The sequence below is a fragment of the Equus caballus genome, chromosome 16 (genome assembly GCF_041296265.1).
Source record: "Equus caballus isolate H_3958 breed thoroughbred chromosome 16, TB-T2T, whole genome shotgun sequence".
Lineage (NCBI taxonomy): Eukaryota > Metazoa > Chordata > Mammalia > Perissodactyla > Equidae > Equus > Equus caballus.
In genome coordinates this window covers 86275244-86296139 of record NC_091699.1, presented here as the reverse complement: position 1 = coordinate 86296139, position 20896 = coordinate 86275244, and the positions used below count along the sequence as shown (strand labels likewise).

The 20896-nt window shown below is 46.2% G+C and overlaps 1 protein-coding gene across 2 annotated transcripts in view; it reads right to left on the bottom strand.

Moving 5' to 3' along the window:
• Positions 1–20896, bottom strand: part of CLSTN2 (calsyntenin 2) — a 552389-nt gene that overhangs the window by 56027 nt on the left and 475466 nt on the right. The window lies entirely within an intron of this gene.

Below are 20896 nucleotides of genomic sequence, written 5' to 3'. Positions count from 1 at the left end.
GTCAGAGATAAAGCCATGTGAGCGAATGGAATAATTAAGGGCCAAGGAGGTAAACCCAGCCGGGAGTGATGGGAAAACTGAGCCAGCCAAGGATGTTCACAGAATTTTTTTTTTTTTCATTTGCTGATTAAACCAAAGGTCTTGGCTATAAATTAGAACTGTGTTCTCTTGAAATATTAATCTACGTCTTAAGTTAAAAAAAAAAGTCCATGGTTGATTGTAATAATTCAAACTGCAGGTGGGTGTCCTTGGCAGAGATGAGTAGGGTTTGTCAAACTCTTTGTGGAATATTCCTTACATGGTGGGAAGCCCCTGCCTCTAGCAGAAACAGAGTTTACCTACAGACTCCTGAGCTCTTCCCACCTATGTTAATCTTCATCCCTCCCTCCATCCATCCACCCATCCACCCACCCACTCTTCTATCCCTCCAGCCTCTATCCCCCCCCATCCACCATCTACCTATCCACCCATCCACCATCCTTCCATCTTTCCATCACCCATTCATCCACCCATCCATCCACCCACCATCCTTACATCCATCCATCTATCCATCCATCCATCCATCCATCCTTGCATCCAGCATATACTCACTGAGCCCCTACTCTGAGCCAGGTGCTGTTCTAGTCCTGGGGGGCACAGCAGGAAATAAGACAGATGAGGTTCCTGCTTTCATGGAGAGAGAGTACATAATTACATAAACAAACAGTTATAGAATATAAACCATAATTTCCCATAATGATATTCATTCAACCAAATGTCCTTGAGATGAGCGCAAAAGGCCAAGATCTCCTGATTGCTGAGGTCAGTGACTATGTTTTCCTGAGAGGATAAGGGCCATATCTGAGTTAGTCCTGAAACCCAGATCACAGTAAGCACTCAGAAAAAGTGTGTTTGATGAAGACAATCTACTCTGGGGCTACTCAAAGACAAGGACAATGTCTTATCTGCCTCTGAATAGAGTGTTCCAGAACAGGTTCCAATTCATTCAACTGGCATTTTCTGAGACCCATTCATTTCCCAAATATTGTACACGTCTTTTAGGGAACATATGTATGTATTTCTGCTGTAACAATTTGGAGTGGAACTTCTGGATCCACTTTAGGAGATACCGCCAAGCACTTTTCCAACCTGGTTATATCAATTTACATCCCCACAAGCAATACACAAGAGTTCCAGTTGTTCTAAATTCCTGCCAAATCTTGGTATTGTCTTTTTTCTTTTCTCCTTTCTTAGCCATTCCAGTGGATGTCTAGCATGGCTCCCTGAGGATTTAATTTGCATTTCTCTGATGTTTAATAAAGCTGAGCACCTTTTCATGTGTTTACTGGCCGTTTGGATAACTTCTGCGCAGTGAATGTCTGGGTCTTTCTGCTTTTTTGTCTGCTTTGTTCACTGTGCGTCCTCAGGTTCTAGAACAATGCTTGTCACTAAGTAGGCGCTCAAAGGGTATTCGTGAAAGAAGTGTGCAGATTCATATACCTCTTCTCCTATCATTTTCTTAATATTTTTCTTCAAATCAAGTCACTTTTACTTAAATAAACTGACTTAAAAAGGTAATTTTGTATCATTTCATAGCTCTGAAATCACGGTTGTAATGTGAAAGTTACACTTATCTCTTACACATTAAACTAAATGGGCAGCAAGAAAATTTTTAAAAAATCCCTCCACGTATTTCTAATATCTCCCCTTTAATGCCAGTGGTGATGTACTACTCTCTCCCAAATTAGGTGAATTGATTCAGGTAAAACACTCAAGTGCTCGTGATGAGTTGGCTGTGATTAGCTTTCCTGTACACCATGGTACCTGAACAGCACCAGCAGACCTAGGACAAGGGTGAAATGGGCATTCAGGAAATGTGTGGGAAGGGATTGGTGCCAGGGCCCTAGCAATGTCTTTAGAAAGAGGGCAGAGGTGGCCCAGAGAACAAAATGTTGGAGGGCTGCCAGAAGGATGAGACACACGGAGACACGGAAAGACAAATTAACACTTGACTCTCGTTGTGATGTAAAGTATGTTTTTCAAGACATTAAGTGACCAATTGTGCTTTGCTCCACAGATAAAAAGCCTTAAGTGTATTAGGGACAAATGACTTGCAGGAGGTTAAGACTGCTAAAATCTTATTAAATGAACAGCCTTTAAATGTCCTGCCTCTCTCTCCCTAGATAAGCTGTTGTTGGATGAAATGCAGAAAGGAGCAGCCTCGAGTCATAAAGTGTAATGAGGAAGGCTCCTCGCTTCTTTAATCAACCATGAATGTGAATGCTCCCCGGCCATGTGAGAGCCTGCCCCTGTCATCACAGCCAGGCAGGCTGGGCTGTGCAACCTTTGTGAGGTCTGGGGCCCGCCCTGTGATGACTGAGCTGATGATGGTGCCAATGTTCAGCTTATGACACTGCTTGGGGAACAGAGTCCCCATTTACCAAAAGGTGGGAAGTCACAGAATCCTGCTCTTGAAAGCCAAGAGTCTGCTCAGATCATAGTCCCAGGAGATGTGCCACACCCTGAACTGGTTCTGGGTAGTTCAGGCAGCGAGGACGAGAGCCTTCTCTGTGGCTCAGCCTCAGAGTTCTGGAATGAAAGTCAGTGGGAAGCCCCTAGTCTGCATGGATATGATTCGCAGTGTTGCCCATTAGCTGCTTCTTCTAGGGAGAAGTGTGTAACACGAGGCCCCGAGGGGTACAATCCTGACTCCAGGAGAAGGGAGCCTTCCTTCATAAGGAGGTCTAAAAGCCCCCTCCCATCTCTGTGGAGGTGGGGCACATGGAAGAAGCGATTGGTGTGGAGCCCATATGGTCCACAGAGCAGAGACCAAGGCTGCCATGCCCCCTGGTGCTCTCGGCTGAGCAGTAGAAGGAAGCAAAGCCTTGGAAGAAAGACCTAAACCTTTAATGTCTTTGGACTGCTCTCAGTCAGTGCTCAAGCAAAGGCTAGACCCTCTGCAACGGGAACAGGGATCTCAAAGCATAAGCCGAGAAGCCCCAGGGTAGCTGGGGATGTCCAGGGAAGGCCCCAGACAGACCCCAGGGACCACTCTGCTGGATGCTTGGGGAGGGCCTCTCACCAGCCTGGAGTCAGAAAGCTACACCAGGGGCAATGCGCTGTATTACCACAATTAATCCTCCCAACGCTATGGGGAGAGATTGGGGAAACTGAGTCACGGTGAACTTAGTTAACTTTCCCAAGGCCACACAATCAGAAGTAGCAGATCTGGGATTCAAACCCAGGAAGTCACGTTCCCAAATCTAGGCACTTCACCACCAAGCCAGGTCACCATTCATAGCCAAGTACACCATAGGGCATGGCCTCTTATTTCCATAAAGTCCTGAATTCCAGAACCTTCCAGAAGAGATTTAAACTGGTTAAGCCAAGACTCTGATTTCCAGCATGGGCAAAATAAGGTGAAAATAATGACAAGGATAAAACAATGTAATTTATTATCATCTAACATGAAACTGGCTCTTTACGCACATATCTAATGCTCATTAACCCATTTTATCCATAAGGCCGTGGGGCCTTGGAGGGGCTAAGTTCCCACTGCTGGAGGGTGGCCATGGTGAGATGGAACTTGAGGTTTTCTGCCCAAAACTCATGGTCTTGCTTCTACACACTGTCTTCTGCTCTCACGAGCCCCATATTCTCTCCAGTACACACCGTGCCACTGTCCTTCCTCCTCCATGGGTATTTGAATGGAAAGCCTCGTCTGTCACCTGGGAAAGGGACTGCAGGCTTCAGATGCTCCCAGCAAGCCTGTGCCAATTTACACTTGCCCCTAGCAGCATACGCACACTTGGTATTCTCATTACAACAAAAAACAACTTTGAGGGCTGGCCTGGTGGCGTAGTGGTTAAGTTCACGTGCTCCGCTTCGGCGGCCCAAGGCTCATGGGTTCCAATCTTGGGAGCAAACCTACACACCGCTCATCAAGCCATGCTATGGAGGCAACCCACATACAAAGTAGAGGAAGATTCGCACAGACGTTAGCTCAGCGACAATCTTCCTCAAGCAAAAAGAGGAGGATTGGCAATACATATTGTTCACTCAGGGCTAAAAAAAGAAGAAAACAACTTTGCTGTTTCATTGAGCAAAGACGACTTTTAAAATTTTATAATTTGTGCTCTTCTGTTGCCAACCCCTTTAACTCCTGGCCTGGGCTGTCCATGCCCACAAACTAACCAGCTGGACCTGCCAGGGACCCTAGACCCACTACTTCCCGGGCAAAAGAGTATAGATTTGTTTAAATTCTCTGCTCTTCTATTGACTAGCCAGTTGATCTAGGGTGAGCTGTTTTCTATTCTCTCTAAGCCACAGTTACCTCACGTCTCAGTAACGGGTGCTAATGCCTGGCGGGGATTAACCCAGACGCTGAGGGGGAGCTGTGTAAAGTGTGTGGCGGGGTGCCTGGCACTTTGTTTGCCTACACCCCCGAGCCAGCCCGTATGGGAACTCTTTAGAGCCAAGACAGTGTCACCACCCGCTGTGTCCTCAGAATGGGCCAGTGGGCAGTAGGTCCTGTCGCTGCTCTTCACTCCAAGCCCTCCGCCGTCCCAGGGCTGGTGGGTGATGCTTCCCTGCCACTCCTCTGTACCCCTCTCTCCTAGCCCCGATCATGTATCCTAAACACGCTTCCCTCCCACCAAACTCCGAGCTCCTCCAGGGCCAGGACTGTGCCTCACTCACTGCCGTAGCCCCCGGCAGTGTCTCCAGCACACAGCAGGCCTCAACACTTACTTCTTCCTGTTTAAATCACTTTTTATTGTAACATCAAACAAGACACACAGAGCCACACAAAACAAGTGTAGAACGTAATGAACCATTATAGAGCAAACATCCTTATAAGCACTACCCAGGCCGAGAGAGAATTTTTCCAGGTACCCAGAAGCCCCTTCCCTGGGCGCCACTTGAGTCACAACCACCCTCCTCCAGGAGGGCCCACCATCCCGACCTCTACCGTCTTTACTTCTCGACCGTTTTATCCCCCAAATCTGTATCTCTAGACACTATAGTTTAGCTTTTCCCATTAAAAAAACTAATTTGTTACATTTTAAAGTCTTTGTTAATCTACAGATCGCTCCTCCATTGCTTTCTGTTCCTTACAGCTTACCTTTTGCAGAACCCGGGCTATTTGACCTGCAGTTTCCCCGTCTGGATTTTGTGGACTGCACACTCACACGCGGTTCAAAATGCTGCTCTGTCCCAGTATTTCCTGCAAACAGGAAACTGGACCCAGGCTCCTCCGCTTCCTTTTCTGCCCCAAACCTGGAACCAGCCACTTCTTCAAGAAATCTTGGTATGTTTTAGTGCAAATGATATTTTAAGGCTACAGTCTGGAAAATGAGAGCAGGGGTCTATCATAGTTCTGTTTACCAAGTGCCCAGCTCTCACCGGATCAGTGCCTAGTACGGAGTAGCTGCTAACAAAAAAGGGTGCATGTTAAATGAACTCAGCCGCAGGACAGCGCTCACCCCATGTGCAGTTTCTCTCTCTCTGTGTTATGACAGTGCTGGCCCAACAAAGCCCTTCCATGGCTCACATGATCTGCCCCCACTTCCTCACTAACTTTGCTGTACGTTCACTGTAGCGTTTATCCTCACAGTTACACCTGAGGTGTTTACAATTATCCTTATTTCACAGATGAGGAAACTGAGGCTCAGAGAGGTGAAGTGACTCACCCAGGGTCACACAGATAACAAGAGGCACGGCTCAGCAGTGAACTCAGGTCTAGGGGGCTCCCAAGTCAGTGTGCCTTTCACTGCTCCAGGAGGAAGATTTGTCCCCGAAATACAAGTTTGTTCATTTAGAAACTTAACCCTGATTGAGATTTGTTGATAAATGGGCGAGCGAATGAACGCCTGACGTCGTGGTGCAGAGTGTAGAGACAGCCTAGCTCTGTGCTCTGCCCCACTAAGAAATCCTTTTTTCCATTTTTTTTGGTTCTCAAGGTGTCATATTTTGGCTAGATATGGCAGAGGGATATTTTTAGTATTTTGGAATAAACCTGAAGGTGTATTTTTGCTCTTGGCTTGTGCAGCTTATTTTATTCATGTTTATAGATGCAAAAATAAGTGGATGATATCAGATAATTCTTCAGGGAATTCAAGTCTCAACTCACATGTCTGCCTCAGTTATGGGCTCACTTATTATCTGAGTCTACAGCATAGGTCTAAGAATCTCTGCTTTGTGCCCGCATAGCAAAAGCCTCATAGTCCCCTTGTATTTGTGGCTGTGATAACAAGGTTTGACAAGGTTGTGCTTGATGGAAAGGCATGTGGCCTTTTTAACAGAAGCAGACCAAGTTACAAGGCTGATACCAAGCTTTCAGTTTCCATGGCACCCACACAGAAAGACAAGGGGTGCACGGGATCTAACATTTCATGTAACGTCGGAAGTGGGTGTTAGGCTTCCCTAGCGGGAGAGGAAAGAGATCTCTCTTTGCATGAGCACACGGGAAGTTACCACCCATCCGCCAAAGAGAGGAAGGCATATGGATCCATGGGGTCAACATAGGGATGGCTCTGGTGCTGTCCTTTGTCTTTATCTTGGACGTTGGTGTCAGGACAGTGTTGAAAAGAATGACAACTCATCCCTCCTGATAGAGAGGAAGGAAGGCCAAACGATGTTTGTACCTTCAGTTAGCTCAGAAGTTCATACGGAAATTGACTGGAGAGCCTCCATTGGGCTGTCCTTACAAGCTGGTTTGGCTCTTGACGGCAAAATGGCCCAGAGGTCCGTAGGTAAGGGATGAGGACTCAGGGTAATGCCAGATAAATATGGGAGACTCCCAGTGCAAATGAGCCATCATTTCTGAAATCTTTGGTACCCCAATTCGCGAGTACCATTTACAATTTCCCCTCAACCTCTAAGTTCTGGCTAAAATCATTACTTTTGCAGACCTCTTCACTCTATTCACTTCCATGACCAGCATGAACAATTCAAATAAAGAGTGATATTTCTGTTTAAAAAGGGAGAGAAGGACACTGACTCCATCCTAGGGAGGCTGATTATCCAGATGACACAACACAGGTCTCTAGCCCCCTAGTGCCTTACGTACACCCTGTTTTAAAACGTACCCAAGATTTGTTTTAATCGGATATGGTAAGACATGCAGACACAGAAATGACTGTCATGAAGGAAGAAGTTTTCATATTCACAGATCCCTAGAAACAGGAGTCATGCAAATGGGGAGGCACCAGGGCTGCTCAGGGAGCAGACAGAGTGAGAAGAAGTGTGGACGGGAGGCTTTATTGTGTTTTTTTGCAGAAGGAATGGGCAAAGCAAGGTAAACAAGCTGAACAGGTTGAGGATTGGCTAGTTTGAATAATTTCAATGGGCTCTGGGCCATAAGGGTGGTCCCTAGTTGTCTGGTACCTGGCCCTGGAATGCTTTGGGACAGGTGGATACCGTCCTGGTCTGTAGGAGCCCAACAAAAGGAGGCAGGTGGAGGTGTGGACTCAGCACTGGTTGGTTTGCATATCAAAGGTGTGCTGGCAGGCAAGTCATTTACTCTCTTTGAATGAGCTAACCCTGGGAGGGGGAGGCCCTCGCTGGGTCCATAAGGCCCCAAGATGTTAAAGCATCAAAATACAGGGAAAAAAATACGCTTGATACACACAGAGACAAAGTTGATGCCATTTCTTGCATTCCTAAGAGCAGCAAATTCCACCTTGCTTTCTATCCCCATCCTCCTAGGTCACTTTCCAGATCCCTTAAACTGACACCTGTTGGTTCTCTTGCTTACTTTCTAAAATCCAAACCTCAGAATTTTCTCTCGAGGCTCTCTTTAGAACCTTGTTTCATGGCAAACAAACAACCCTGAATTCTTAAATGTTGTGCCCAATTTCAATTCAGTGTTGGAAGATGAGATTGGGCCCTCCTACATCATTCATGCCACTTCTCGAGCACTCTCCTTAAGCATTGTCTGGAAATTCCAGGTTCAGTTTCTCCCTCCCTAGTGTGGTCCATGCACCATCAACTCTTCTTTGCCCTTGATCTCACCATTGCCCAGCTTCTTTTTTGTCTGCTTCAAGATCTACAATGTCCTGAGTTTGTATTTTTTCCATGAGCACTCCTTAACCTCATAATCTCTAACGTAAAGAAGGCCTTTGTTCACAGGCATTTTTAGCTAATCATAGCATAGAGTTAACACTGTATCACTTCCCACCAAATGTGAGAACCACGCCCCAGTATAACTCGATTTACCTCCTCTCCCATCATTTGTTCTATTGTGGTTATGAGTTCTACATCCACATAGATTCGATACTCCCAATACACTGTTATAATTATTGCATTAAAAGTCATTTAAAGAAATTAAGAGGAAAGGAAAAACAGTCTTTTATATTTACTCACATATTTACCATTTTCAGTGCCCTTCTTTCCTTCTTGTGGATCTGTTTTTCCATCTGATACCATTCCTTTCTATCTTGAAGACTTCCTTTGTCATCCCATTGACTTTTGGTCGCCATCATTTCCAGTACAATGTCCATTTTAATTCATATTGTTGTTCTCCCATATGTAATGTATTTTTTCTTTTTCTCTGGGTGCTTTCAAGATTTTCCCTTTACTTTTGGCTTTCCATAGGTTGAGGATGTAATTAGGTCTGGTTTTCTTTGTATTTATCCAGTTTGGAGCTTACTTTTCTTATTCAATCTTTAAGATAATGTTATGCACCAAATTTGGAAAAATTTTCAGCCATGATTTCACAACTAAATCTTATGCCCCATTCACTGACTCTTGTCCTTTGGTCCTTTTGAGGCTTTTCTCTTTTCTTTTCTCCTCTCTTCCCCCCATTCTGGCTCTAGAGTTAAAAAATCTTTCTCTCTCCTCTTTGTTCTTCACATTGGACAATTTCTTTTGATCCCTCTTTTGGTTCATTGGCTCTTTCTTCTTCCATCTCCAATCTGCTGCTAAATCCACCCTTTAATTTCAGATATTTTATTCTCCACTCTAGATTTTACATTTCTGTATAGTTTCTATTTCTTTGCTGAGATTCCCTATCTGTTCATTCACTATGACAATCTTTACTTTTAAGTTTTTAAACATATTTAAGATAGCCGCTTTAAAATTACTTTCAGTTAATTCCAATATCTGTGCCATCTCTGGGTCTGTTTTTCTTGAATGATCATACTCTGGACGTTAGGTCACATTTTCCTGATTACTCACATGTATAATAATTTAAATTTTATACTGGGAACTGTGGATTGTATATTGTAGAAACTCTGGATTGTTATCTTTCTCTGGGATTGTTGATTTTGTTAAATTACTAGATGGTCCCCTTGTATTCATAGGGTTTGGTTTTATGCTATATATGTCTGTTTGGGTTTGCCCTTAAGCCAGGACTAGTCTCTTAATCCTGGCACATAATTTTTACTCTTGAAATATGTCTCTTCCGGGATTTCACTGGAAAACTCTAGGTGTCTACCTAGCCTTTTTAATTTGAAGGAATTCGAAAATCTGTTTCATTTGCAGTAGGCAGTAGCTAACACCTCTGCTAAGTTTTTTCATCTTTCCTGCTATTGCTTTTCACTGGGTTCCTGAAGTTTCCTCTGTGTGTACACAGTTCAGGGGTCAGCCAAGGATTTGAGGGAAGTTTATATTTAGATTCCAGGATTTCTCCCTGCATGTTCCTCCTTTCTGGTATTAACCCCCTAAATTTCCAGCCATTTTGGCATTGTTGAACTTCACCCTATAACACAGCAGGCTTAAGGAACTGAGTCTTCCTTCCTTCCTTTCATTCTTCTTTACTTTTTTCAATTATTATTTTAATAGCTTTATTGTGGTATGACATATATCATAAAATTCACTCCTTGTAAGTGTGCGATTCAATAATTTTTAGTCAATTTAAGAGCTGTGCAATAATCATCACAATTGTTTTTTGGTTTTGAAGCTGGGTACCTGAGGGTTACTGTAGATATTCAAATAACGTGATTGTCTTTTGACCTTGTTCCCAAGACAGACGTAGATGAATCTTGTCAGTTTGTTGAGGGGTGATTTGGGTCTCAAGGATTTGTGAGTTTGTTTCACAGAAGAAAGAGAAAGCTTTCGGGGAAGTTGAGATCACCAGATGGCCAGCCCCCAGCAGCCATTCCAGATTGCCTAGGGGCTTATCTGGAGGGACGCTTTCATTTCTCTGAAGCTCCTCCTGCCAAACCACTTAGCTCTATAAAACCCCCTGCTTTTTGCTCTGATTGAGGCAGATTTGAACAAATCCAAGCTCCCACCTTCTTGTTTTGGCTGATTCAAATAAAATCTTTCTCCATCTCCAAGCACCGATGTCTCAGGGTTTGTCTCGCTGCACATTGGACATATGAACTCGAGATTAAGAGGTTCAGTATCAGTTTCAGAGTATTTGTATCACCCAAAACTGTTTGTGCCCATTTGCACTTGATTCCTGCTCTGACCCCAAGCCCTAGGCAACTACTGACCTGCTTTCTGCTTACAAAATTGCCCTTTATGGACATTTCATGTAAATGAAGTCATGCAATATGTAGTCGTCGTTGTCTAGTTTCTTTCACTTAGCATAACATTTTTGAAATTCATCCATGTTGTGTGAATCAATAGTTTGTTCCTTTTTATTGCTGAATAGCATTGTACATATGGATATACAACAGGTTATCTATCCATTTACCTGTTAAAGAACATCTTGGTTTTTTCCGGAAGCTTTTTTCCAATGTTCCTCAGATGATACATAGTCAAATTGGCACTTGTAGGTCTGTGGACCAGTGTTTGGAAATTACAGTGTAGAAGATCCGATTATGACAGTCATATAAGGATTTACTTTTTTTTAATTTAAGAATCACTTATTCAACATATATTTGTGTTAGACACTATTAAAGATTGAAGGGGTGAATAAGACATGATATCCCCGTGTAGTGGAGAAAACGAACCAACAAATAAATAAGTTTAATAAAGTATGGAAAATGCTGTGATAAAATTCTGGGGCCCCCGTGGAGGTGAGGTCAATTCTCTATGGAAGAGGCAGTCACAGGACAGTCTTATTAGGGATGTGACCCTTGAGTCTAGTCTTGAAAGATGAATATGTAATTGGCCAGTGAGATAGTGGAAATGACCTGCCTGTCCATGACACATTCTGTTTTATTCTTCAGAGCCATGCAAATAGGTGCACACAAAGTGTTGTCCAGTCTACCTGTGCCTGGGAATTGTGTGGAAGAAAACTATTCCTGTGAGTTTCTGCTGAGATCAGCAGATGGAGAAGTATGGTGAAGACCTGGAGGACACCCAATTTTGCCAAGCTATCTAAACACTTCTCAACAAGACAAACACATAATGGAAAAGAACATGCAGCTTCGGAGGTTGGTAGACTTGGCCCAATACCTTAGGCAAATTACTTTCCCAGCCTCAATTTCAGTATCTATAAAATGAAGTTAAGAAATAACTTCAAAAGCAATTGTACAGCTTAGACTTAATAAGGAGTTTAAGGATTGGCACATGACAGCCTCTCAAAAAATGCTGGTTTCTCTTCTTTCCCTCACATGTAATATGTTACTGGCTGACTGCCATTCTCGCACCTAAGGCTACAAGGAGTTAATGCCATCACAAGGCTCATTTGTGTTTTGACTCCTGTTTCTATTGCCTCAAGAAAGCTACCATCTTCTAAGTAACCAAGGGATGTAGTAGCTGCTTCATAATGAGGCCTTGCTTCCTTCTAAATATGCACTGATTGTCAAGGTGATAGAGGAGGTTCATTATTTAAAAGCATAATTAAAGGGCACTTCCCTTAGCTAAACTAATGAGCAGTAAGTGCAGCAATATTTGCATGTTTAGACAATAAGGATGGAAACAGATGACTCAAAGGAGATGGGGAGGAAGCAGGGAAGGTAGGACAAATTAATCTCCCTGCTGGGCCTCCAGGGTTATTGCTTGGCAAGACTTCCTCAGAGGAGTAGACCTCCTGGGAAGTCAGCTCCACTGTCTTCTCTTGCTTTATGGGATAAACAGCCCTCTTATCACTCTGCCTCAGAGTAAGCAGATCTGTACTTCAAAAGATGCTAAACATGATTCCTGATAAGTTGGGCTTGGAATCAGTTTCTGGATGGACATCCACACCCTGTTCTAAACATTCAGGTATCAGCATGGATAATGGTTCATTCTTGTCATCATGTGTATTCACTAAGGTTGTAAATTCTCCCAAGTCAATAATGGTGCCTTTTATCGTCTTGGAGTATGTGTGTTTTGAGGTCATATTCAAGGTTCTTCCATTTATTAGACAAGTAATTTGGAAAGCACCCTGCTAAGTTTCTCATTCTTCATCCTTTACCTGGGTGTTATGCTTAAAGTAAAAGATTTTTGTCTGAATTAAAAGAAAGCATCTGGGACAATGTAAGACCTGAAGTAACGCTGATTCCAATTCTCCTCCTCACTACTTAGGGACTCCACAGTGATCAGTGCCTTTGCCTCACGTCTCCTAAATGAGGACGTTGGCATTAGAATTTTCCATTTTATATTAGGATTCAGTTTTGCCAATTTCTCATCTTTCCATAGTGCAGAAATGACAGAAAACTATCTTTCATACAATGAATGCAGACACTAGGGTTTTATGCCAAGGAGGAGAGTCCCGCCCCTCCCACTGGCACCTGATCCCGGAAGCAGTCTAGGAAGCCAGTGTGGTGACCAGGTCATTGTTGCTTCCCTCGGGACCACCCCAGGGCACAAGCATGTTAATTTACTATTGAAAACGTGACCTGACTTACTAAGTATTTTTGCTTGTGTTGACATTATTTCCCTCTTTTTAACAGTAAAATTAGAGACACTGATTTTAAATATGTGTTACAGAATGTCTACTGAAAAAATGCAGCCATTGCCTCTGGGCAGATGTACAGGCTTAAAAACAAATAATGATTTCTTGGGAGCAAAAGGAATTGCAGAGCAGGTGCTCGTCAGGGGAAGAGGGACCAGAGAGGAGCCAGGTGTGAGAGCGAAGGGAGAAAGGTAGAGAATAATGAGCATCTTTGATTTGGTTAAATGTAGCAGTTGTACAGCCTTCTCTTTCAAGTCAGGACGAGAAAGTGGAGAAGCCAGCGGCCTGCAGCCGGGAAGACAGTGATGTTTCTGCAGCTCTGAATTCTCCAAGAGTGTGGATTCTCTTTTAGCACAGGCTCTTCAGAAGAGGAATCAAAGAAATTCCTTGGAATAATAAAGGAAATCCAAGAAAGCCCTGAGAAATCAGCTCTTCAAGCAAATGGCTCAAGACGTATTGATAAATACGGCTATGGAGACCCTCAGTGGGTTTGTGGACACTATGTCCACAATAAGACACACGAGGAATCATCTCCGTGTCCTCAGGGCTCCCTGCTGGTCAGGTAGCCGGTCAGCTCCCCAACATGTGACAACACTAATCTGTGCTTCGCTAAGCTCCACTTCCCTGCCCTTACTCCCTTCACTTGGGTCCCTTGGGAACTTCCTCCTTCTGGTCATGGTTCTGCCTCTGGGGCTGCAGAGGTCCTGTTCTTCCCGATAATGAGAGCAGTCACTGTTTGCTAACTGTCCACTACAGACCAGAAGCTTCCTGTGTTGCAGGGGTGAACGGTGCATTTGGGAGGTGGTTCCATTGGGGAGGAAAGGTGAAGTGGGGGAGTGAGTCATGGAAAGACAAGCCAACACAAGGGGGCATCGTCAAGGTCATGGCCAAGGTCATCACCACAGGCAGGGGGGCTTGCTTCCCCTGAGACTTCTGAGAAGAGTGCAGGGGGCTGCCCATAAGTGCTCCCCACCCCGAAGCCTGGCTGCTCCTGTGCCCACTCGGGGTGAGGGGTGCTCCCTAGGTGACAGCTCCAGGACTATGCCCACTGGAGCCCAGTAGGCTCCCGTAGCATGGAGAAGCCCTGAGGCAGGATCCTGGAAGGACAGTGCAGGAGGGGGGAGCTTGAGAGGGGCCTTCCAGGGAAGCAGGTGTCTGTGCCTCGGGGGAAGGGCAGGCATTATCTAGAGAATTCATTCCTGTATCAACTCTGTCAGCTTTCAGCTTCCAGGTGAGGCTCTGTCAAGAGAAAGGATTTTGTAGGTTTGTTTCAGCGTTTCCAGAACCACGCATAGAAAACTCAGTGTTTCTTCTCTAAAGGCAGAGAAGGTACCTTTTCCACGTACCAGGGCTTGTGAGGGCCGGTGCCTTAGGCTACTACAGGAAGACTATGGTTTGGGGGAAGGAAAGGCTAAATCGGCCCTTTGGGCTCCCCACTCAGAGGCCTGTGGGAAGGGGTCTGCTGACAAGCAGGATCAAGTAGTTTCTCTGCTGCCCCCTCCTAGGGCCATACCACAAGGGGAGGGGGTCTGAGGAGACCTGTGGCAGGAGCCCCACACGCTGCAGCTACAGAGGAGTCTCTGGACCTGCCTGGGAAGCCTGGCCTAAGGTCTCCTCTGTAAGGTGTGGGGAATGAGAGGTGGCTGGATCTATGGCCTGAGGCTGCTCCTGGGCTCCCCATGGCTCCGAGGGATGCTATTGCTGCTGTAACAAATAATCTCAAACTTTGCGGCTTAAAACAACACAAATGTACTATCTTACAGTTTTGGAGGCCAGAAGTCCGCAATGAGTTTCACTGGCTAAAATCAAGGTGCTGTCAGGGCTGCATTCCTTCTGGCGGCTCCAAGGGAGAATGCTTTATCTTTGTCTCTATTTCCAGCTCATCGAGGCTGCTGTATTCCTTGCTCATGGCCCCACATCACCCCACATCACCACTCTGCTTCCATCATTACATATCTGGCTCTCACCCTCCTGCCCTTCTCCTAGGAAGGCCCCTTGTGGTCACTTGTGGCCCACCTGGATAACCCAGGATTACCGCCCTGTCACAGGAGCTTTAAGTGCATCACGTCTGAAGATATCCTTTTGTTGCGTAAGGTAACATATTCACAGGTTTCAGGGACTAGGAGGTGGACGTCTTTGGGAGCTGTTATTCTGTCTACCATAAGAGGCTCATAGGGGACCCGGAGGAGCCCAGCTGAGGTGCCGTGGCATGGAGGTAGGCAGGCCAGCAGGGCAGCACAGACCCCGGGCATGAAGAAAGGCTGCCACTAGATAGGCTTCAAGGTAGAGGGCACCTGGCTTAGCTAGGGGACTGGAGTGATGGGTACAGCACAATGGCACCCTCTGTAAAGAAAACAGAACAAATGGGCTGACCACGTCAGCAGTCACCCTTCAGTGAGCAGAAAATCCAGTCACCGTACAGTCCCGAGCCGAGAGGACCAACAGTGTCGGATGCCAACACCATGAAGCCATGGAAGCCATCTCTCCCCAACTGTCTAGAAGATCTTGGAGATGGGAAGAGGCGGAGAGGGGGACTCTGAGAGAAGGGGGGCTTGCCAGGACCCATATGTGTTATAGAGAAACAAAAGAGGGAGAGTCCGTGTATCTGTGACTCTCCCACATCCATTATTCATTCAGAAACCCTGCAAGCTGGCATGTTGGAAAAAGAGGTTCTGGACATTCTTCCGCCTCTGTTTAGGACACGTGTTCCTAAAGGAAAAGCGGGTCCACTGAAGGCCGGTGTACAGGGCAGGACAGTGAGTGGGGTGGCGTGATTGTGTTAGAAGAAACGTGGCAACGTGTCCCAGAGACAGTCTTTAACAATGGAATCAGAGTGCTGATGATGCGCAATTATTTTGCTCAGTAAGATGACTGGTCTGGATTGAGCTGATCATTCTCCGATTAACTCCTTGGCACTTGGCTATAATAAAGATCGAACTAGCTCATTGGACTCCCAGTGTGGCTGAATGAACAGAGAGATGTGAGTAAACTGACTCGGCATCACTCTAACAACTCTTCTTTCACCAAGAATAAAGGATGTGTTCACTTGTAGCTTCTTCCAGGAGATTTAGAACTCTATGCCAGTAGAACGGACTTGACAGGCAAAGGCTTTGGCCCAAGACGAATGTGAGCATTGGCTCCAATCATAGCGCTGCCATTTGTTTCTGGGGGAACTTGGGCCTGTGATGTACTGTCTTCTTTATGTAGGAGGAAGGAAGACCACCGTCAACACTAGGGGCCTGGGTCTAAGGGACCCTGCCCCACTCACACTGCCCCTTCCCTCTGGGTGTGGTGGGGGCTGTTGGGGACCAGAGATGCCCCTCCCCAGCCCCACTACTGGGAGTCCAGCATTCTTCACAGGCGGGTGGGGTGGGGGGCGAGGAGAACAGGAGGCGATTACAAAGGACGAGTGGGCCTCATTTAAGAAGATCTAAACTTCTCAAGTTGACATGTTATGATACGATTTTTTGGTGTCAAAATAGTAGTGTTCTTTTTTTAAAAAACATATCAGTAGTCTCAAACAAGCGGCCAGAGTATAAAGATAAATGCAGCCTAGTTGTTTGGTCTGATGATATGTGTTCTTAAACGAGAAAGTATTAAAAATTAGGAGATTTTACATAAAAATCTCATTTCCCACTCCTAAACAATTGGAAGTTGGTTCCAGGCCTGGATTCTTGTATGGCCTGGAGCTGCGTGGTGGCTGCATCTTTAACCGGGACCCACCTTCACCTGGCCAGGCATCCTCACTCATTGTTGCTTCTCTCTGCCCGAAATTATTAGAGTTTGGGACTCCTGCAGGAGAGTGCTCCCCAGGTGTCCTCCTTCTCTCTCCTTGGGCCTGTTATAAGTTCTGGTACAGGGAAGGCGATGGCCAACAGAGTGACTCTCCACTTCCGCATTTCGTGCTCCTTGCAATTCTGCAGAGACACCTTGTTTTCCTCATCTGAGTTGGGGGTGCCTGTCCTTTTGCTGGTCGAGTGCGGCTGTCACTCAGGCTGTGTCTTTCAGTAAGTGGAACATGCTGTAAAACATCACCAGGTTTCACTCCAAGCACCAACAAGTCCAGAGGGAAGATCATTAGCATTCGTGACACTGAGTCAACCGTATCCACATCATGTTAAAGTCGGGCGGGGCTGCGCATTAATAACCCTTTGCTCTGTGTGCTGGAAGCTGGCGTTCGCCTCGGCCCCCGTCTGGGTTTAGCACGTGACTCACTGCAGGCTCCAGGGATTTGCATTAGCAGGTCATGAGTAAAAATCTCATTAAAATGACACTCTCCTCACTGTTACCACCCCTTTAGTGAGGCGCCCTGCATTGTCAGGGCCATTTCCTGGAGCTGCTTGTTAATGGGTTTACCTGGCAGCCCTCCACCCTTGCAAAGGCCCTTTGAGGTGGGGGGCAAAGGGGCTGGGCTGCTGGAAGCACAAAGCTCTTCGTTGGCAACTGCCTCTCTCGGAACCCTCCTGAACAGCTAGGTGGAGACCGTCCTGCACAGCACGCCCTGGGGTCAATGCGCACCAGGAGCACCTGTCAAGCACTTGATCTCCGGGCCTGGCTGTGGAGAGAGGAAGGGGAAACCCTCGGTCTAAGGCAGCCTCTGCCACTGGCCCCGCTGAACGGCTGGCCTGAGCTGTATCTGCTTAACTTTGATAAATTTTATGAATGTCATATTAGCACTCTTCACATTTACCCAACCCTCAAATTCTCGGTCTTCTATTGAATAACAAAATGCTTAGATTGTGGCCCATTCCTTTGGGGATAAAGTACCAACTCAGTAACATGATACAAAAAGTCTCTTGAGATTTATATCCCACCTGCTCCTCTAAACTTGGGTTCGAACCCCTGCCAGTCTTCCCCTTCTGCCTGTCCCTGTGCCCTGCCACGTGGAAAGCTTACAGTGCTCGGAAGATGGCCCTCCTGCTCACCTCTCTGCCAGGCTGACCGCCTGGCTCCACACCACTGAGCCCCCCACCTCCTTCAGATGGTGTCCCCTCTCAGGGGCTGACCCAGGTCTTTATCTTCAGGTCCATGGCAGGTGCCCTGGAAATGGGCTCCCACAGGCTCCCCACACCTGGCCTGCTGTCCCCTGCCCCAGCACACGTTGCATGGGATTGTCAACTCTCTGTTACATCTTTGCCCCATTATCGTGGAAACTTCTAGCGAGCAGTCTCCTATTTCAGCTATTGAACCTTGGTACCCAACACAGAGCCTGCCACATAGTTTGTGCTCGAATAAACTGTTGATTAAAGAAATAAGTGTGGCCCCTTCAGGTATTAGAACATATGCTTCTGGAATCCCCAAAGTGGGCCAGGAATTTGAATATGCACAATATATCAGACTGGCTTGAGATCCTTCTGGTCAAGGCCAGAAAATTCTGTAATAGTCACAGGGCCACTGGTGGTAAATTCCAGACAATCTTTGAAATAAGATACCAAGATCAAGGCTGAACAACATTTGAGAGCTAGAGAGTAAAAAATGGCAAAGTTTTAGAATTTTAAAATGCTTCCACAAAGTAGATCCAAAGATCAATTAATCCCCAGGAAGTTTTAAAAGATCTCTGGATTCTCTTCTTTCCTCCCCGCTTCCCCTCCCTCACTTCATCTCCTCCTTCTTTTGGTCTTGACACCTATCCACTGTTATGCAAACGTTTACTGGGCACCATCTGTGTGCTCAGGGTCCTGATATGTACTGGAGAATTGGAGAGAGGGAGACACAGCGCCGCCCTCAGGAGCTCAGCGCAGGGCGAGGAGAAGGGCAGGATAGCTGGGTAACTGGGGTACGGTGAGTATGGGGATGCAGTTCTGCATGGAGTCTGGAGCGCACAGGGGAGAGGCAAACCACCCAGGGAGTGACCCAGGATGGCTTCCTGGGGGAGGAGACTTTATCAGGTGTGCACATTCTGAACATCAAGTTGTTTACATCTAAGAAACTTCTGGTAAGATTCTGTTCACAAGAGGAGCTGAGTAAGGGGAGAGAGAGACCATGGTCTATATACACCACGGATTGCCCACATGAGTATGGCTGAGGTTTCCTATATCTTGCCCACTGTGGCTCCTTTCAGAGGGACGACAACTGTCCAGGTGAGCTGGGGCTTCTAATCATCAATAGGCAGCCTTTAAATTTTTTTGCTGATAATCTCTTTTTTCTTTTGTGAGGAAGAACCCCCCTGAGCTAACATCTGTGCCAATCTTCCTCTTTTCTGTATGTGGGACGCCTCCACAGTGTGGCTGATGAGTGGAGGAGGTCCGCGCCCAGGATCTGAACCTGCAAACCCAGGCCACGGATGCAGAGCACACGGAACTTTAACCACTCAGCCACGGGGCTGGCCCTGCACTGCTAATTTCTTTAGTAGAAGAATGCTTCAGACTGAACTGTGTACCCCCAGATTCCTATGTTGAAGCCCTAACTCTCAATGTGACTATATTTGTTGGCAAGAGGCCCTCTAGGAGGTAGTGAAGGTTAAGTGGGGTCCTGAGGGTGGGGTCCTAATCTGATAGGGCTCATGCCTCCTCAGAAGAGGAAAAGGTACCAAGCTCTCTCCCTCCGTCATGTGAGGACACAGTGAGAAGGCGCTGTCTACAAGCCAGGGAGAGGGCCCTCACTGAGGAACGGAATCAGCCAGCACCTTGATCTCGGACCTCCCCGCCTCCAGAACTCTGAGAAATAAATGTCTGTGGTTTAAGTCACTGAGTCTCTGGTCTGTGATGGCAGCCTGAGCAGACTCAGACAAGGAAGAAGACAGAGCTTGAGCGAAGTGAAGATCTGACAATTTCACAGGGTTTCATCAACACTATGTATAAACATTTCCCATTTTAGTGATAATTGTGATCCCTAAATTAAAAATATTTTAAATTTAGAAAGGAAAACATTTTTAAATTTTAAATTAGCAAGCTCATCAAAGAGGGAGCATAGCAAACGGAAAGGGCAGGTGCAAACCATGGTTTGCTGGGTGACCTTGGGCAAGTCACTGGATCTGGGTCTCCTGCCTCATGTTACCCACTGGGCAGGACTGGGGCAGAGATGAGGAGGACCTCACACACGCAGCGTGCCTGGCACAGAGCGGGCCCCGGCAGATGGTAGTAAAAGAGATCAGAGTAGTTTGGAAGGTGTTCAGTGAATCTCAGCCCCTCCTTAAATTCACCATTGTGGGAACAGATTGCAGAGTTGCTAGGGTCCCTGCATCTTTATCTGGAGAACCAGAATTCCTTCCTCGTCTATTTTTAATTTCAAACCCTGTGACTTCATTTGCCTGTATCTGTGCTTCTCGATTCCATCTCAGAATATGCCGCGGGGCATCTATAATTATCCCGGCAAGTACAGCAATGTTCTCATTAAAAACCCTCCAATAAATATTTCAAATAAATATTGAATTTATTTTAATTCACCTCAATTCGTATTATGTATTTAAAAACATCCTATACAAGCCATATGGCACTTTAGAAGGTAGCTGAGGGGTTGCTGGGAAATCAAATAGACAATATCAAGATTCCATAATTTCTGCAAGACTCAGATTCCTAATTCAGAGGAACAGGCGCTAACCTGGATATCATATTTGCAAAGCCCCAGGATCCAGCAGGAGGGGCTTTATTGGGAGTGGATTAAGCAATGGCCACTGTGCTCCCCGACACATCTTCCCCACCAGCTTGGCATCCTTGACCTTGTCACGTTGCCTGTTGCCTGCGGAGCCACCATGAAGAGATTCCCTGAGGTTAATGAATGTCTCTCTTAGAGAGCTTATGTCTGTACATCCTGTGTACAGGATGAAAGGCGGCAGCAACCACCCTCATCTCCAGGTGAATGAGTTCCTCCTGGGATGCCTCCCAGGAACCCTCTCTGAGGTCAGCCTCGCTGGGGTCCTGGGGTCTTAGGTAGCAGAGGGGGAGCGGGAGGGAGTCTCGGGTAGGAAGGAGAGAGAAGGGAAAGGATTATGGAGCATTCAGCCCTGGGCAGGATGAGGCAGGCAGCACACAGAGAGTTTTGGAGGCAGAAAAGAAGACTGAGGGCCCCAAGAGCTCTCGGAATATGGGTGGGGCAGAAAGAAAGCAAAGAGAGATGCTGGGGCGCCAGGCAGTAAGGCCACAGAAAGTGTCTCATCATTTCCTCTGCTTCATCAAGCAGACCCATTCTGCAATCTCCTTCTCTGCC